Below are 20291 nucleotides of genomic sequence, written 5' to 3'. Positions count from 1 at the left end.
TTGGTTAATACCACATGGTGATTTTTTTCCTATATACATATATAGTACCAGTCAAGAGTTCAGACACACTGTCACGCCAGTGTAAAGGATTTGGAGACAGGCGCAGGAATGCACAATAGGGGTTTTTAATACACCCAAAACAAACACGTATACAAAACACTGGGCTGTACCCAAACAAAAGAGCGAAGGTAAACCTTGATGAACAACACGATACCCGTAATACACAATCTATAAAGCACGCAGCATACCAGCTGCACCAACGCATAGGTACTCACACGGCCAACGGACATGGGAACAGAGGGCACATATATAATATACTAATCAGGGGAAATGGGAACCAGGTGTGTGTAATCAGACAAGACAGTCCGGGGTTGATGATAATGAATCCCGTTCAGCGAAGCCTAGAAAGCATGTGACGTAGACCTCCAGAACTGGTACACAGAATGAGCAGTAGTACTGGGGGGATCCGTGACGCACACCTACTCATTCCAGGGTTTTTCTTAATTTTTACTCTTTTCTACATTGTAGAACAATATTGAAGACATCAAAACTATGAAATAACACACATGGAATCATGTAGTAACCAAAAATATACAATTCTTCAAAGTTACCACCGTTTGCCTTGATGACAGCTTTGCACACTCTTGGGAAAGAAAAACCCTTGACTGAGTAGGTGAGTCCAAACTTTTGACTAGTGCTGTATATACTGCAAATCAGGTTCACACAAAAAAAGTTAACAATTCTCTTGCCCATTGATAGTTATGAGTAAGATCTCAGTCTAACACTTTTTTTGTGATTTATATTTATCAATCTGTTCCATACGTACCATGTCCCCTTTTTCCCAACCACACATGGTTCCCAACCCATATCTCCACAGGTGGCCAACTTTGGAGTCAGTTTGTGAACACAGAGAAAGCAGCGGATTGCTCTGTTTTCAAACATTGTTACAATTAGTACGCACTTTGGATCCCCATACGCCAGCACCATAGTCCATCACTGGACACGCACAAGATTTATACAACTGAGAATAAGCACAGTAACCAAGATCCTTACAGTACCTATTTTTATTTTGTTTAACACTGACCCGAAGGCTCTACCTGCAGAATCTGCCAGTGATCTAATGCCATCTTCAAAGGTCATGTGTTCATCCAGAGTGAAACCAAGGTATTTATAGAGCCCAGTGTAGAATAATGTGGTTGTACCAAAACAAAAGTTATGTCCACTTCTTTCTGAAATGAACAGAAGGACTTCTGTTCCTAGGAAAGCCAAAGCATATATAGATAGATAAAGTCCTTCTGTTCATCAAAAATCTGACCAGACAGTTCTAGATGGTGGGAGAGCCTGTTTTTTAGAATGCAATAATAGAATTAGCATACAATGCTAATGAGATTCATCCCTCTATTGTTCAATGGGATTTTAGGGTCATTTTTGGGGATTGGCTTGATTATGGATTTGTATCATACAGATAGAATAATGCTTCAAAACAAGCCTGGAAGAGTTCCAATTGTATTTGGAACAAATAAGCTATTTCTACAGTTCTTCACTCCCATGCCAAGACCCTTATGCGATGACCTTTGTCTTCAACTTTTTGGCGAGACAATTCTTAGGCTCAGTTTACACAGGCAGTCAAATTCTGATATTTTGCCAATAATTGGTATTTTGACCTATCAGATATTTTGCCCATAATTGGACAAAAGATGAGAATTGAGCTGCCTGTGTAAATACAACCTAAGTGCATTTAATTCATGGGGATTTAAAGCCATCTAGATATGCCTCAAACAAGTAGATATGTGTTTGTATACTTATATCAAAAACCCTTGTTGACCTTGTTATTTCTATCTGCTTACCTATTCAAGTATAACCCCTCCATTTCATTTGCACAATGTCGGTGACAGGATGGTCATAGGGCATATACCTAATAGAACTATCACATGCACAAGGTTAGTCTTGGCTGTTAAATGAAGTGCAATCTTTTGAATCCCATGTAATTGAATTGTTTTCTGACGGTTCTTAAATGAGCACACCACCAAAGTAAATATGAAAGGCAATGCACTGTAATGCTGTTTCTTTACCAGACCATGAGAAACACAGCAATCATACACATTCATATGCATCCCATAAATTATGAAATGTCAGCAAACAACAAGGACGTTTTCATCTCTTAGATTAAATATAGTCTACAGTACAGTACACTGTGCACCCTGAGTATGTGTCACTGTTACGAGCAGTGGTCACAATTAGTCACACAGGAGAAGGGCATGAGCCTGACGTTCTCACACAACCTTCATCCTTCACAATCCACATTTAGTGGCTACCTTTAGAAACAGCTTCACAATAGATAAAAATAAAAGACAGAATAATAATTCAAAATATCAAAAGTCCTAACTAATCAATTAACTGATGTTTACATGATCTTTTCACTTGCAGAGATCCCCCTGACTGACTGAGCTTTTGGATCACACACGTCTGCCAAGATGTTGAAGAATTCCTAGGTCACAGACCAGATGGTCACTGGCCAAGGAGGTACTGTATACATGTGTATTCCTTTCTGTCCTTCCTAATTCAGGCACAGAACAGACTGTGAGAACATCACAATTGCATACTCCTTGCGTCCTCTCTCCTTGTGTCCTCTCTCCTTGTCATTTTCTCAAACTGTTGGATGAGAAAGCTAGAGGTCCCACCCTTCTGACCTTCTCCTCCAATAGGTTTTGATGGGGCAGGGAGAGAAGACGCAAAGCGTATGCAATTGAGATTCTCCCTAAGACAGAAGACATCAAACATCAAGCTTTATCTTCACAAGGCCCCCAATGATTGCCAGAGAGAATGAAGATGGGAAGCCCTTGTGGTTCACTGTGGTATTGCAGGAGCCTACAGTATATTGGCAGCATACTGTACATTGCCAGAAAGCCTGCTTTGAACATTGCTAAGTATACTGGCCAAGTAAAACAATATTTGCTAATAGCTGGGTTACAAAAAATGCTTTAATCATGCCAATTATTTCCCCATCGTACACAGGAAAATATGTTTTACTTTTTTCATATTGCGAAAAGGCTGTCCTTGTGTAGATAAGAACCCAATGTAAGAAAAAATTGTACTTTGGTTATTTCTTAATGCAGTGTGGCTAGTGGGCCCTTGTGTGATAGACTAGTAGTATCTTATGAAATGACATTAAAGGAACTGATTACACAAATATTTTTGCTTTGCGGTAATGAGTAAGAAGTTACTACTGAGGACCACAGAATGGCAATATCAGAGCTCCTGCCAACTTGTGATCCTCAGGCTCTATGGATGTACCAAGGTGCCTGATCAGTCTATTATGAGATGAACAACCCCAAGACAAACCAAAACACAAGGAATCGACTACAACACGTGTTTGTCATCAAAACAAGAACATCTCGTTTCAAGTGATCAGACGTTTCAGAAGAGATTACGGCAAGGCCTAAAACAATGAACATTCGGATGAATGTTCAGTCTCATTGAATATTGAACTATGCAGATGAGCCGGAGTCTCAAGAGGAGAGCTGTCTCTTTTATACACAATGGCAGCTCTCTGAAATATAGCCAATCAGAGGTGACCATCAACACAAGAACATTGGAATCGCCCTGAGGATGGGGAGGACGACTAAATGGACAGCTCTAGGGTCTAGTATCATGTCACACAGAAGAGAAAGATCATCTCCACAATAATAAATTGTCTGAGATTGAACCACATCTGCAAGAAATTTATGAACTTGTATTTCTCTACTAACTTGGTCCTCTTCATTATGTTAGTCCATAAAGGGTATGTCTTTAACAATGTACAAAACATTCTCAATGTGAATAAATGCCTTTGTACCTGTATTTGTCTGTCACCCCATCTATAGAGTTGTTCACACTTTAAACAAACTCTTATTATCCTTTATGGTGTTTTATAAGGTTTATAATACTTTACGTCTCTGTATATTCAGAATTTGAGACTTTAAGTCAGATGTTACCATATTATTGTATGTCTCCATGTTGGAATCTATCCTGTCTTTGTGTCCTAATGTCTCTGTACCAAGTACTAGGTCTCAGCCATGTCTTTGCCAGAAAGGTGCTTCTCCTCTCCCTTTCCCCAAGTACTTACCAGGAGGAACGTCTCTTGTCCAATCTGCTTTCATCACTTTGTCTTTGCAGCCCTTCACAGGCTGAACATGAAGTAGATTTTTTATTTTTTTAAAGGTAGGACAGTGATCAAACACAAGTTTTGCTTTTTCACTCACCAGTATATTGTTTTTCAAATTCCACACAATGAGGTAACATGAGGTACATTTTGATTGTGTGTCCTGAGGTTAGAAATATTCTGGACAACCAATCAAATCAGTTTTAGGTCATGCAGATCTGAATATGAAAAACACAAACAATCAAAATGTTCAAGCTATTTTGGATGAAAAAAAACAGCGGTATTGTATCTCGTGTGTGTGTGTGTGTGTGTGTGTGTGTGTGTGTGTGTGTATGTATATATATATATATATATATATATATGAAAAAATGCATTCCAGAAGAATGTGCATGCATACTTCACATTCTTCTGGATTGCATTTCAAATATATATATATATATATATATACACAATCGCTCTTATCAAGACACAACACTTCCTAAAACTACAGGCCATTCTCCTGTGTGATAATGTAAAATGCTATTCAGATTCAAGGACAAGAATAAAAAATTTAAAAAATGTGTTACAGGCTGCACAGTGCACTTTGGATTATTATTGTCCTGTGATGTGCACAGTAAAGACTTTGAAACCATTTCCAGTACCCCACTTGGGGGAAAGCATGCCATGACTGACATCTGCTGGTAGGAATATATTTGTCATACAAAATACAGAACCGCTTCATTTCAGGGACAGATATGCAGCAGGTGCATAGTATGTGGTCCCGTGTGGCTCAATTGGTAGAGCATTGCGCTTGCCAAGCCAGGGTTGTGAGTTTGATTCCCATGGGGGACAAGTATGAAAAAGCAGGAAAAAATACAAGCTCACTGCTGTAAGTTTTGCGTCTTTTTGCATTTTGCGTCTCATCTTTTCTCCTGCTGGCATCAAGAGGTCCAAGGTTCCTGGGGTCATGATCACACAGTTTATAGAGGGGGTCATGATCACGCAGTTTATAGAGGGGGTCATGATCACGCAGTTTATAGAGGGGCTCCTGAGTGGCCAAGCGGTCTAAGGCACAGCATCTTGGTGCTAGAGGTGTCACTATAGACCCTGGTTCAATTCCAGGCTGTATCGCCACTGGCCGTGATTGGGATTCCTATACGGCAGTGCACATATGGCCCAGCGTCATCTGGGTTAAGCCGTCATTGTAAAAAAAAGAATTTGTTCTTCACTGACTTGCCTAGTTCAATAAATAAAAAGAGGATTTACCAGGGGGCAAGAGCACCCCAGACTTCCCATCACTCTAACCATTCAAGAGGGTGAGCCCCTTGGATGTTTTAGGAGATCTGTATCAGACCTATGCCCTCTCAGTATTGGTCTATGTGCAATAGCTTTTCGAGTGTAATTCACATTGGGATTGAGGTATTTTATCATGAATCCATGTTTTTGCACATCCTACAGGTAAATTAGCCATTTTCAAAGCCCATGTGTTTGGGGATCCCAAACTGGTAGTGACGTGGGGAAGAGCCAAGGGGGATATGTCAGACACAGAGAAATTTCAACACAGAAATACAAATATGAAGAAGCTACTAGTGAATACACTTTAGAGGTGAATCTAACCTTGTGCAATAGCATGCGTATAACCCATGAATCCAGTCAGTTGTCCTTATATAGTTGATTTATTTCACCAGATTCCCAGAGTGTCTGGAGAGGAGGTAGACACTTACAAATGCTATTCTACAAATGAATATGGCAAGGCTATTTGCACTGCGGGATTGAATGTTATAGAGTGTGAAAATGCCTGCCTGGTATTATTTGTTTTCTTACACTTCATATAATTTTGCATGAAGAGTTGTGTCTTTGTATTTTGGTGCTAGTCCTTAACATCTCTCATTAGTTGGATTCAAGAAGAAGGCATTGGAGCAGCTGGAAAACATAGGTAGGTCTTTTCATTCATCTATCCATGACAATGCTGATTTTATAACCAAATGGAAAGGTGGTATTTACCACATACGACTTGGAAAAATCCACTTGAAAAATCCACCCTCCAACTCGTACTAGTGGGAAACCCATCTATCATCCCTGAGCTCCGACTTCTCCCACATGCTGACCTCTGATGTGACCTACTAAGGAAATGACCTCGATAACAGCATTAAATGTAAGTCAAACATTTTTTATTAAAAACTATGGTTTTTGAACATCATTTGTTTACAAGCATGACATATGTACTTTCAGTTGATGCAGCTTGATGGCCATTAGCCAAACAGCATTTCTCAACAAGTTCAAAGGACATGAATGCATCCAACTGGTAATTACCACCTTCCCACTTGGTTATGAACACAGCATAAGCGTAAGAAACCTACAACAACAACAAAGGAGGAGTATTTGGAGTCATGGAGTTGTCAGTCCGAAACCATTGATTGTGAAAAGCACATTAATAATTTCATTTAAACTGAGTGTACTAAACATTAAGAACACCTTCCTAACATCGAGTTGTGCAAATCTTATATCTCTTGTATTGCCTATTCACCCTGTGAATGGCACACATACACAATCCATATATAAATTCTCTCAAGGCTTAGAAATCCTCCTTTAACCTGTCTCCTCCCCTTTATTTACACAGATTGAAGTGGATTTAACAAGTGACATCAATAAGGGATCATAGCTTTCACCTGGATTCACCTGGCCAGTCTATCTCATGTGAAGAGCAGGTGTTCTTAATGTTTCATACACTCAGCGTATGTGTTTGCTTATGATGTCATCCGGTAACGTTGATCATTACATAATCGTATACTCCGATTCTCTGATATTATGAGTGTATCAAATATAGTGATTGGCCAGGATCAACAATACTCTCAGAAGGACCAATGAGGTACACCTCTCACCTCCTTAAAAGAAGCCACTCTCCCGCCCTCTGGTCATTCTCAAGCATGCTTCTCTTCCTCACGCTCTTGCAGGCAGGGAAATGCGGTCATACATCTCACGAAAGTAACCTCAAGTTCTCTTTCAAATACTTGTTTTGATGCATCACATATGGAGAGCCCTGCTTTGCTGTCTGATAAGTGTGTGAATTGGACCATTTTTCTGTCCTGCTAAGCATTCAAAATATAATGAGTACTTTTGTGTGTCAGGGAAAATATAGTAAAAAAGTACATTAATTTCTTTAAGAATGTAGTAAAGTAAAAGTTGTCAAAATGTAAAGTACAAATACCCTAAAAACGAATTAAGGATAGTACTTTAAAGTATTTTTTTATTAAGTACTGTACTTTACACCACTGCCTGCCTTATATTTGACTATGTTGAAGCACTTTTGACACCAAGGTATGATCTTAGTCAGACTCAGCAGAGCATGCACAAATGTCTCAGCTTCAAAATGTTAGTGATCAATTTAGTGATAAACTAACTCTGCCAGTACCCTAGTTATTGATGAAAAAACAAGCCCTGCTCGTGAAATAACAGTTAGAGGCAAAAAAAGGGCCATAGGCAAGGGGAAAAGGGCCATAGGCAAGGGGAAAAGGGCCATAGGCAAGGGGAAAAGGGCCATAGGCAAGGGGAAAAGGGCCACAATGTGTCTTGAGACCGGAAGGAGGGCTGACATGCAGACTTCTGCCCCTGGCTAAAACACTGGAGGGAGAGCCTGAGGGAGGGAGGCACTCGGGTGGAACAAAATGTGCGTCTCCTCTATTTTCTCATGTGAGCACGGTCACTAAGAGAGCTGCTGCACAGAGAATAGGGGTTTTGTCCTAATGCAGCCTTGCCTTCCCACTGCTGCGAAACGAGGAGAGGGGAAGGAGTGGCAAGAGTTAAACCCGAGGAGAGTGGGTAGGGAGGCGTAGGCTTTGCGCTCTATCCTCCTTAGCTTACCTCCCCCAGGAGGGTTATAAGGGCGGAACCCTGCTGTAGCCTACTGTGGGACTGATTACTTACAGGTTTGGCCTGGTTCAGCGATCTAGCCTGAGTCTTGTCAAACTGCTCCGTCGCGAGGGACCTCAGTCCCCCAAGGCCAGCATGTTGCCCCCTCCCAGCTGTGAGGCTGGGGTGAGATGCAGGAATCAACGGGCTGCCACGGTGCTCTGGTCTGAGGGGCAAGCAGAAGTTGAAGGCTTCACCTTCTTTCTTATGCATGTGACACTTCTGTCACATGGTGAGACAGAGGGCCCCAACAACTCCTTGGGTGTCACTGGGGCTTCCATGAGGTCCACATTTTCTTTTGTATTTTAAGCTGGATAAGCTCAGCCAAAGTGCCATTTCTCCCATCACTGCTAGGCTCATGGTACGACCACAGCCTTGAATGGCACTACGGGACGCAGAGGTTTAGATCTGTAACCACACAAATCTCCTCCCAAGCATCTGGATCTAGGGTGGCCGAAATCCAGTTGCTTCCCCACCTCCTCCAGTAGCTCAACCTGATAAGCCAACAATAAAGAGGTCACATTGAGAGCTCTGACTGAATTGGCTAAGGCTTTGTACATCTTCTGAAAATAGAGGCAATAAAGAGCTCCCTCTTTCTAGGGAGTGAGGTGCCGGTGTTGATAGTAACACGGCACGAGGTGTTTAAGTGGTTAGCCAGTGACGGCTCCACCATGGGAGGGTTGCCAAACCCGGATTCCTACATTTTGTGCATGGCCTGGTCAGTCATGCTGAGGAGAGATAGGGACTAATGCTATTCGTGAGGAAGAGAAGCGAGAATGACCAGATGGGAGAGGGTGGGAGAGTGACTCCTTCCAAGATGGCGTAGCAGTCAGACGTATTTTGTCCTCGTCGTGTCCTGTGTTTATATTTTTTTATATTTTTTCTAAAACTCAACTTCAAAACACTCTCCTGCAAGCCACCTCACCCAATGTGGTGCGGATCTGTTTTTTTCTAAAGTATTATTCACCTCGAATCCGAAATGCCCCAACAGAAGCTAGCCAGCTCACTAGCTAGTAATCAGCTAACCACTGCTAGCAGTCATCAGCTAACCTTTAGCTTGGAAAGCTCTCGCCAGTTTGTACAACGTGACTCAAACCAGAGCACACCGGACCTCCATATTCTCTCCATATCCCTGGATTCCTACCGCAAGCTCGGGACATTTTCACCTGGATCTTCGCAGCTAGCTAGCTGCTATCCGAGTACTGGCTAACGTCGGTCCTGGAGCAAGCACCAATTAGCCTTAAGCTAGCCTAAGCTTGGCCCTTTCTCCTGATTAGCTAAAGAGGCCCATCAGCCACTCCTGGGCTACAATACCAGGACCCTTTCTACTGCTGATACGGGGCACGGAACCCCGCCGATCCTTCAGGACTGGACTACAACGTAATCTGCTCGAGGGGATACTCAACTGGCCACTACATCGTGACCACTCCTGAATGCCCGCTATCCACGTTCCTCTAGCTGTCTAGAGCATATTGGACTGTTAGCTGTATAGATCCATCGGCCAATTTCTTGGGCCATCATACCTATTTTGCCAATTGGGCTTGGACCCCTCTGCTACTCGGAACCCTACTAATCCATCATGACTGGTCTATCAACGTCACTGCTCGCGGAGAACAAAACAGACTTTCCTCCGTCGAGATGTCCCTCTAAGGCCCATCTGCTAGCTTGCTAGACCCGGTCTGTTAGATTGCTAGCCCCGGCCTGCTAGCTGTCTGAATCGCTGTGTCTCCAGCCAGCCCAACCACTCACTAGACCCCTATTGATGACCCGGCTACGTATGCCTTTCCCTAATATCAATATGCCTTGTCCATTACTGTCCTGGTTAGTGATTATTGTCTTATTTCACTGTAGAGCCTCTAGCCCTGCTCAATATGCCTTAACCTACCATTTAGTTCCACCTCCCACATATGCTGTGATACCACCTGATTTAAACGTCTCTAGAGACAATATCTCTTTCATCAATACTCAATGCCTAGGTTTACCTCCAATGTACCCACATCCTACCATACCTCTGTCTGTACATTATGCCTTGAATCTATTCTCTCACGCCCAGAAACCTGCTCCTTTTACTCTCTGCTCTGAAAGCACTAAACGACCAGTCCTGTTAGCCTTTAGTCGTACCTTCATCCTACTCCTCCTCTGTTCCTCTGGTGATGTAGACGTTAATCCAGGCCCTGCAGTGCCTAGCTCCACTCCTACTCCCCAGGTGCTCTCATTTGTTGACTCCTGTAACCGTAAAGCCTTGGTTTCATGCATGTTAACATTAGAAGCCTCCTCCCTAAGTTTGTTTTATTCACTGCTTTAGCACACTCTGCCAACCCGGATGTCCTAGCCGTGTCTGAATCCTGGCTTAGGAAGTCCACCAAAAACTCTGACATTTCCATCCCTAACTATAACATTTTCCGACAAGATAGAACTGCCAAAGGGGGCTGTGTTGCAATCTACTGCAGAGATAGACAGAACTCTGCAGGCTTACTATCCAGGTCTGTACCCAAACAATTCGAACTTCTACTTTTAAAAATCCATCTTTCCAGAAACAAGTCTCTCACTGGTGCCGCTTGCTATAGACCACCTTCTGCCCCCAGCTGTGCCCTGGACACCATATGTGAATTGATTTCCCCCACCTATCTTCAGAGCTCGTCCTGCTAGGTGACCTAAACTGTGACATGCTTAACACCCCAGCCATCCTACAATCTAAGCTTGATGCCCTCAATCTCACACAAATGATCAATGAACCCACCAGGTACAACCCCAAATCCGTAAACACGGGCATCCTCATAGATATCATCCTAACCAACTTGCCCTCCAAATACTCCTCTGCTGTTTTCAATCAAGATCTCAGCGGTCACTGCCTCATTGCCTGCATCTGTAATGGGTCTGCGGTCAAACCACCCCTCATCACTGTCAAACGCTCCCTAAAACACTTCTGCGAGCAGGCCTTTCTAATCGACCTGTCCTGGGTATCCTTGAAAGATATTGACCTCATCCCGTCAGTAGAGGATGCCTGGCTATTCTTTAAAAGTGCTTTCCTCACCATCTTAAATAAGCATGCCCCTTTCAAAAAATGTAGAACCAGGAACAGATATAGCCCTTGGTTCTCTCCAGACCTGACTGCCAGCACAAAAACATCATGTGGCGTTCTGCATTAGCATCGAACAGCCCCCGTGATATGCAACTTTTCAGGAAAGTTAGGGACAAATATACACAGGAAGTTAGGAAAGCAAAGGCTAGCTTTCTCAAGCAGAAATTTGCATCCTGTAGCACAAACTCCAAAATGTTCTGGGACACTGTAAAGTCCATGGAGAATAAGAGCGCCTCCTCCCAGCGGCCCACTGCACTGAGGCTAGGAATCATTGTTACCACCGATAAATCCACTATAATTGAGAATTTCAATAAGAATTTTTCAACGGCTGGGCATGCTTTCCACCTGGCTACCCCTACCCCGGTCAACAGCCCTGCGCTCTCCACAGCAACTTGCCCAAACCTCCTCCACTTCTCCTTCACCCAAATCCAGATAGCAGATGTTCCGAAAGAGCTGCAAAATCTGGACCCCTACAAATCAGCCGGGCTAGACAATCTGGACCCTCTCCTTCTAAAATGTTCTGCCGAAATTGTTGCAACCCCTATTACTAGCCTGTTTAACCTCTCTTTCTTATCGTCTGAGATTCACATAGATTGGAAAGCTGCCGCGGTCATCCCCCTCTTCAAAGAGGCAGACACTCTAGACCCAATCTGCTTCAGACCTATATATATTCTACCATGCCTTTCTAAGGTCTTCGAAAGCAAAGTTAACAAACAGATTACCGACCATTTTGAATCCCACCGTACCTTCTCCGCTATGCAATCTGGTTTCAGAGCTGGTCATGGGTGCACCTCAGCCACGCTCAGGGTCCTAAACGATATCATAACCGCCAACGATAAGAGACATTATTGTGCAGCCATATTCATCGACCTGGCTAAGGCTTTCGACTCTGTCAATCACAGCATTCTTATTGGCAGACTCAACAGCCTTGGTTTCTCAAATAATTCCCTCGCCTGGTTCACCAACTACTTCTCTGATAGAGTTCAGTATGTCAAATCGGAGGGCCTGTTGCCGGACCTCTGGCAGTCTCTATGGGTGTGCCACAGGGTTCAATTCTTGGGCCGACACTCTTCTCTGTATACATCAATGATGTTGCTCTTGCTGCTGGTGATTCTTTGATCCACCTCTACGCAGACGACACCATTCTGTATACCTCTGGCCCTTCTTTGGACACTGTGTTAACTAACCTCCAGATGAGCTTCAATGCCATACAACTCTCCTTCCGTGGCCTCCAACTGCTCTTAAATGCAAGTAAAACTAAATGCATGCTCTTCAACCGATCGCTGCCCGCACCTGCCCACCCGTCCAGCATCACTACTCTGGACGGTTCTGACTTAGAATATGTGGACAACTACAAATACCTAAGTGTCTGGTTAGACTGTAAACTCTCCTTCCAGACTCACATTAAACATCTCCAATCCAAAATCAAATCTAGAATCGGCTTCCTATTTCGCAACAAAGCATCCTTCACGCATGCTGCCAAACATACCCTCGTAAAACTGAACATCCTTCCGATCCTCGACTTTGGCGATGTCATTTACAAAATAGCCTCCAACACTCTTCTCAACCATGTGGATGCAGTCTACCAGTGTCATCCGTTTTGTCACCAAAGCCCCATATACTGTACTACCCACCACTGCGACCTGTACGCTCTCGTTGGCCGGCCCTCGCTTCATACTCGTCGCCAAACCCACTGGCTCCAGGTCATCTATAAGTCTCTGCTAGGTAAAGCCCCGCCTTATCTCAGCTCAGCTTATCTCAGCTCACTGGTAACCATAGCAGCACCCACCCGTAGCACGCGCTCCAGCAGGTATATCTCACTGGTCACCCCCAAAGCCAATTCTTCCTTCGGCCGCCTCTATTTCCAGTTCTCTGCTGCCAATGACTGGAACGAACTGCAAAAAATCACTAAAGCTGGAGACTCTTACCTCCCTCACTAGCTTTAAGCACCAGCTGTCAGAGCAGCTCACAGATCACTGCACCTGTACATAGCTCATCTGTAAATAGCCCATCCAATCTACCTCATCCCCATACTGTATTTTTTTTTTTTTTGCTCCTTTGCACCCCAGTATCTCAACTTGCACATTAATCTTCTGCATATCCTACCATTCCAGTGTTTAATTGCTATATTGTAATTCATTTGCCACCATGGCCTATTTATTACCTCTCTTATCCTTTGCACTTGCTGTATATAGATTTTCTTCTGTATTATTGATTATATGTTTGTTTATTCCATGTCTAACTCTGTTTTTTTCACGTCCTGACCATAGAAAGCCTGAATTTTCTATGGTAGAGTAGGTCAGGGTATGACTGGAGGGTTGTTCTAATTTATATTTTCTATTTGGGGTTCTAGGTTTGATTTTCTATGTTGGTGATTTGTATGATTCCCAATTAGAGGCAGCTGGTTATCGTTGTCTCTAATTGGGGATCATAGTTAAGTAGAATTTTTTCCACCTGTGGGTTATGGGATATTGTTTGTTTAGTTGCCTGTTAGCACTGCATTGTCGTCAAGGTTAGTTTATTCTTTGTTTGTTTTGTATTTGCTTAAGTTTCACTTTATTCATTAAAATTATGTGGAACTCTACGTACGCTGCGCCTTGGTCTGACCATCATTATTACGAACAGTGTGACAGTGTTGTTGTATGTGTCAAACTGCTTCGCTTTATCTTGGCCAGGTCGCAGTTGCAAATGAGAACTTGTTCTCAACTAGCCTACATGGTTAAATAAAGGTGAAATTAAAAAAATAAGGAAGTGAGGTGCTCAACTCATTCGCCATTCTACCTGTCTGTCTCTAACAGGTGCTTTTAATTGGGCCTCTGCGATTTCTATGATAAGTAATGGTTAGAACTTACCTTTGATTCCTCATCATTTAAGAGTTGAAATGTTTTCTTTTTTGTGCTCAGGAAGGGATGTCAACCAGAACTGCATTCGTCCTTGTGTTCGTCCATCCTTTGTGTTGGGTAATGTCAAATTGGCTAAATCAAGGTCCTTATGGGAAACTTGTTTCTGATGAGGAGATGCATATATGTACACAATTACATGACTGGAGCTCAAATGGGGCAGGAGATATGCTTGTTCAAAGTTTTGTGTGGAACAAAAAGTATAATTTGCAGAAAATCAATTAGATGTAGCTCATAGGTCCTTATGGGAAACGTGTTGCTTATGGGCTGAAATAAATGTTGCGTTTGAGCTATGACTGTAGCTCAAACAGGACTGGAGATACGCTTGTTTAATGTTCAGAATTTCAATTGATTACTATAGCACCCCCCTTGGGACAATCAGTGTAATTTTAGAAATGCTTGACCTTTATGGCAAGACGAATGTTTCGTCAAAATTGGGCCAGTGGTGCCTAAGATATTGAGTGATTAACTGATGAATGGATGAAGATATATCCATCGTCCCTCTCGAAATTCATTTTGGGGGACAACAAATGCAAACTCTGTCATTTCTGTTGTAGCCAAACCGAGGACATGTTGCTACATGGCAATTATCTGGCATTATTGAGGCCTGGCTTAACTCTGCCTTCATAACCAAGTGGGAAGGTATTATTAACCACATACGACTAGGAAACACCCGCTTGAACGCCACTCAAACTCGTAATTACTAGTGGGAAACTCATTTATCATCCCTGAGCTCCGAATTCTCCAACATGCTGACCTCTGACATCAACTAGAAAGAAATTGCCAAGATAACAGTATTGTCAGCAGTTAAATGTAACATCGAAACATTATTTATAAAAAGCCATCTTTATAGCTGTGAGCAGCAATGAATGGGGTTCACAGGATGACAGAAAGGACACAAATGTATGTAATAACAAATAACATTTTCTGGGCTAACAATGTAAGAAATAATACATAAAAAAATAAAAAAAATACTGCAAAGTTTCCTAAGAACTAGAAGTGAGTGCAGACTGGAAGGACTATGAATGCAGCTACGCTGAGTTTGATGTCATAGACTTCCGTGTAAATGCTGAAGAAACTCAGTGAGAAGAAAAAGGAGCGAGAGGAGGAACAGACCAAGGTTTGAGACTTGGGACCATTCAGTATGTTCTAAATGTTTTCTGTGTGTACTGTTTCTGGTCATATAGCTCATGGACCGTGTGAAAACCAACATGAACACTGTAAACCTCAGGGTTCATAATGTCTAAAAGGTGGCCCTGATTCATTTGAGTGTAACCAGACAAATACATTTGAGTCATTATGGCAATACCCTTGACTCACCATTTGACAATTCCTCCTATCATTTCAGCCTCATTATTTTAACCTCTTTCTCTTCACTTCCCTCCCTCTCATCCATTCTTTTCTCTCCACATGTGTTCTCTCTCTTCCCTGTGAACGTCAATATGCATATTGCCTAGACCAAATTCGGGAGTTCTCTAGAGACGTAGAGAAAATTGGCAATGCTAAACGAATTGTGTGAATTGTCTCTGCAAAACAGAGCCAATTCTATCGTTTGGCAGGTCAAGGGGGCACTTGTGCAGTCATTGGTAATGAATGCTGTACTTTTGTCCCAGATCACTCTTATAATATGACTGATCTTTTTCCGAATACATTGCCACTGTTGCTAAGAATAATTCCCCACAACCAGAGCATGTGCCTGCAACTTGGTTGGAATCCCTGTTTGGAAGTTGGGGAGCCCAAGTTCCCAAATAGGCAGCAGCACATGTTTTTTTTTCTTAGTTTGCCTAATTGTGTTATTTAACGTGTATTTCATAAATTCACTCCCATTAATATAAGTAAATCCTTTATTATGATTTATTATAATGATGTATCTTGATATAGAAGCTAAAATCAATTTGCTTACATTAAAATGTAATGTTTATTATCACAAAATGTTTGTTTGTGCTTTTCTATTTACCAATTTCTGTGTTCTATTCAGGTGCTTTTCTAATAACCAATTTATGTGTTCATGCAAGTGACTGATTGAACAAATCTTCACTATCAGTATCTGCAGTACGTCCAGAACCTTGTTTTGAGAAAAGGATATCTCAGTTTCAAGGCCTTAGCTTAGAGAGAAGAAGCCTCGTGAGGTATTGGTCTGTCACATGAAGGAAGCAAACGTTAATGATTTATTTATTATGAATGATGAATAAGCTAAATCATGCAAATATAACTTATGTATAAGAGTATTTTAATGTTTACCCCTTTTTCTCACCAATTTCATGGTAATAAATTGTTAGTAGCTACTATCTTGTCTCATCGCTACAACTCCCGTACGGGCTCGGGAGAGACGAAGGTTGAAAGCGTCCTCCGATACACAACCCAACCAAGCCGCACTGCTTCTTAAGCGCGCCATCCAACCCGGAAGCCAGCCGCACCAATGTGTTGGAGGAAACACCATGCACCTGGCAACCTTGGTTAGCACGCACTGTGCCCAGCCCGCCACAGGAGTCACTGGTGCGCGATGAGACAAGGATTTCCCTACCAGCCAAACCCTCCCTAACCCAGACTACGCTAGGCCAATTGTGTGTCGCCCCACGGACCTCCCAGTCACGGCCGGTTACGACAGAGCCTGGGCGCGAACCCAGAGTCTCTGGTGGCACAGCTGGCGCTGCAGTACAGCGCCCTTAACCACTGCGCCACCCGGGAGGCCTATATAAGAGTATTAATTGGTTTGCCCGAGGTGGAGCTCCTGATCGACATCCCTGTTCCTTCATTGTTTGAAACCTGGACATTTTACTTATTATGAGGCATGTCTTACCTTTTGGTTTTCTTTCAATTTTATTTCATTGTCTAGCAGCTAAAGGCATTATCCTAGTCATATTAGCAACTCATTATAGTTATTGACAGTAGTTTATGTGTCGGGGGGCTAGGGTCAGTTTGTTATCTGGAGTACTTCTCCTGTCCTATTCGGTGTCCTGTGTGAATCTAAGTGTGCGTTCTCTTATTCTCTCCTTCTCTCTTTCTTTCTCTCTCTCGGAGGACCTGAACCCTAGGACCATGCCCCAGGACTACCTGACATGATGACTCCTTGCTGTCCCTAGTCCACCTGGCCGTGCTGCTGCTCCAGTTTCAACTGTTCTGCCTTATTATTATTTGACCATGCTGGTCATTTATGAACATTTGAACATCTTGGCCATGTTCTGTTATAATCTCCACCCGGCACAGCCAGAAGAGGACTGGCCACCCCACATAGCCTGGTTCCTCTCTAGGTTTCTTCCTAGGTATTGGCCTTTCTAGGGAGTTTTTCCTAGCCACCGTGCTTCTACACCTGCATTGCTTGCTGTTTGGGGTTTTAGGCTGGGTTTCTGTACAGCACTTTGAGATATCAGCTGATGTACGAAGGGCTATATAAATACATTTGATTTGATTTGATTTGAATATAGATCAGGGGGAAAGGAACGATGGAAGCCTATAAAGAACATTTGGGAGGGATTGAAGTTAAGATGGACACAAGCAGGTTATCTAGGAGGGGGGCCGCCAACAGGGGCCCAGCTGAAAACAATGGAATGTGAGTTGAGAGGGACGTTGCAGGAGGCCAGAGACAAGGAAGTTGAAAGAAATAAAAGCCATGTATTTAAGAACCAAGGGACCAAACAGAGAATGAACAGAAGGCGGGGCCATTGCGTCTCCCACTGGTCTGCTTACTGGCGTAAATGAAGATTTGTGAGACTCATATCCTGTGCATGAAATACGCTTGATATTCAGTCGGGGACTAATATCGATATGAATGAGGTCGGGGACAAAGCGAGTGTGGTACATTAGGTATTTCAGTTGGAGCTGGTACCGGTGAGAATGTTGAAAAAGTCGCAGGCTTGCTGATGAGAGTTATATCATAGAATATTGAGGGGGTGCATGACTGTTGGAAAAAGTATTAAACTCTATTAACGTAAAATTCTTTTTGTAGATTTATATTATGAGGTTTGACCTATACTAATGTTGTAGAATTACATAATCAACATCTGAACATACTTACGTTAAACATTAATTGAGCCACTGAGTAATAGATAAGATGTACACTAGGTACGGGGCGAAGGGTGTGGTCGATGTAAGACGGGAGTGGTGTTCTAACTAAGTGCTGAGAAATAAGGTAGATTTATTTAGTTATTTTAATTCATTTACACAAGTACTTCCCGGTTATTGATTTTGGTTTGATTGTTCAGATAACATCATTGAAATTAAACAGGAGGTCAAAGTATACTAACATTAGAATCTGTTTTCATTATGGGGAACATTGAAAGGCCTGCAGAGTGGATTGCAGGCTGAGGTTTTTATGTTAAAGGGACAGTGCACATTTATCACAGTTGTGTGTGTCTGTCTAATGGCTGGGTATTTAAGAAGTATTTTGGGGAGACAATTTGGAGAAACACGAATAAGACATGAAACATCGAGACAAATTATTTGAGTTTGAGGGGATTATCATAATTATTAGGTTTTGTTTTTGTAGTAAATGTTTGGGTTAAGGGGATTTCCATGTTCCCAGAGACATGATATTTTAAAGAGGCACGCTCACATATGGAACCTTTATGAGTTTTTTATTTTATGAGTTTTAATTACTCAAGTGATTTTTATTTTATTTTAAGGATAAAGGGTTCTTTAATATGTCTAATATGGTATGGAACACGAATGTAGGGGGATGGTGTAACCTGTTGACCTGCTTTCATGGCTCTCTCGGGTGGTCTGATCAGCCACAAGGGGGTGCCATTTGAATAATGAATTTGTGGTCATGGGTAATACTGTTTAAAAAATAAATAAAAAGATAAAAAAAGTTTATTTTTTTAATTTTTTTTACATAACTTAATTATAGTGGAGTTTACTTAACCTATATAAAGACTTTAGAAATTGCCACCATAGACATGTTTTTCTAAAAACAAAAAATCCATGAGTTTAGATAAAGCCAAACAGTGAGACATTTAGTTAAAATGTGGAAACATGGGAAAAGGCAGACAGAAGAGCCCTCCCCCGCACTGCAGAGACCTTGACGGTTGGAAAGCAGAGAGGAGAAGTTTTAGAAGGGAGCCAGGACGAGCAAAGATAACAGAATGTGTAGATAACAGTCACTGAGTGGAGACAAAAGGGAGAATTGGACATGTGGAAAATTAAAGGGGCGCTCCTACATGATAATGTCAGAACAGAAGGATAATATACTAATCTTACCTAAGTCATTCTTTAGAGTAGGTAAGGTTGTTACCTGGGCAGAGCCAGGTATCAAAAGGGGATAGGTAAATTGTGGTCTAGGATAGGATGGGGCCTATTGGATAAGAAACTAATAATTAAAAAATTTAGCTAAACAAATGGGCATAGAAGGTAAAGATATAATCAGATAAAGCATATGAGAAACTGTTTGTTAACCAAGCCTGTATGTCCAGCATTTTATGCATTATAGGTGAACTACAGGTGAAGTCACTCAATCCAGTCCCAGAGGCTTGTTGGGGGGACCATACCAAGGTCTCCTGGTGACAGCTAGCTGAAAGAGCTACCCGGATTCATATCGCACGGCGGGAGGGTAAGACACACTGACACTATCGAACAATAAACAGTGTTCGAGAGGAGAACTGGAATTAACAGAATTCCGGGGGCCATCTCTCGAATGAAGAAAATCCTCCCTGTCCTGTCACCCCTGTTTTTGTTCATAGAAGTGAAGATGTGTCTGGCTCTTGCTAAGTGATGTGTTCTCGGGGAAAGGGTGGGGCTTCACATGGAAGCTGTTTGTCTGAGCTGTCTTATCGTGGGTGACATCCCAAATAACACAGCTCCGGACGAATCAGTGCCCGAAGCCTCAGCTGGTTTGACCACCCTGGCTCACGGTTTGACAGAAAACTCTGGGGTGGATACTTCTCTGATTAATTGGGTTTTATAGTATGTTCAGAAAATGGGGAAAATATTATGATCACTGTATTATGGGCTACATTCACCTGTGTGACTGTTTTAGTTTTATGGGGCTGTTGTCTAATTCCCTGTGTATGAGGCCTTATTTCCAGGACTCTGGAGAAATCGATGGAAATAGATGGTGATGTACCAGCGGATTCCAGGTTCTGACCCGTGGAGTGCTGAATGTATGACTACAGAACAAGTGGACGAAAATTATAAATGAAATGATATTAAATTGGGAGGGTGTCCGTATGGGGATTACATGATAACCGACTTGGGACAGTTCTGGGATTGGAGAAGAGGGTATCCTTATAGCATAGGGGATCCCACAAAGGTGGATAGGTTTTCCATGATATGGGGAAAACCTGGG

General features: G+C 42.4%; 1 long non-coding RNA gene across 1 annotated transcript; it reads left to right on the top strand.

Moving 5' to 3' along the window:
- Window positions 1-1052: 1052 nt before the first annotated feature.
- LOC116357020 (uncharacterized) lies at window positions 1053-3826 on the top strand. Its single transcript, XR_004205326.1, has 3 exons — window positions 1053-1164; window positions 2428-2523; window positions 3280-3826. It is a non-coding gene; the product is annotated as an uncharacterized LOC116357020 (long non-coding RNA).
- The last annotated feature ends 16465 nt before the right edge of the window (window positions 3827-20291 follow it).

This window comes from Oncorhynchus kisutch, linkage group LG24 (assembly GCF_002021735.2).
Source record: "Oncorhynchus kisutch isolate 150728-3 linkage group LG24, Okis_V2, whole genome shotgun sequence".
NCBI classification, from domain to species: Eukaryota; Metazoa; Chordata; class Actinopteri; order Salmoniformes; family Salmonidae; genus Oncorhynchus; species Oncorhynchus kisutch.
Note: the sequence above shows the minus strand (reverse complement) of the source record. Positions and strands in the feature narration are given on the sequence as shown.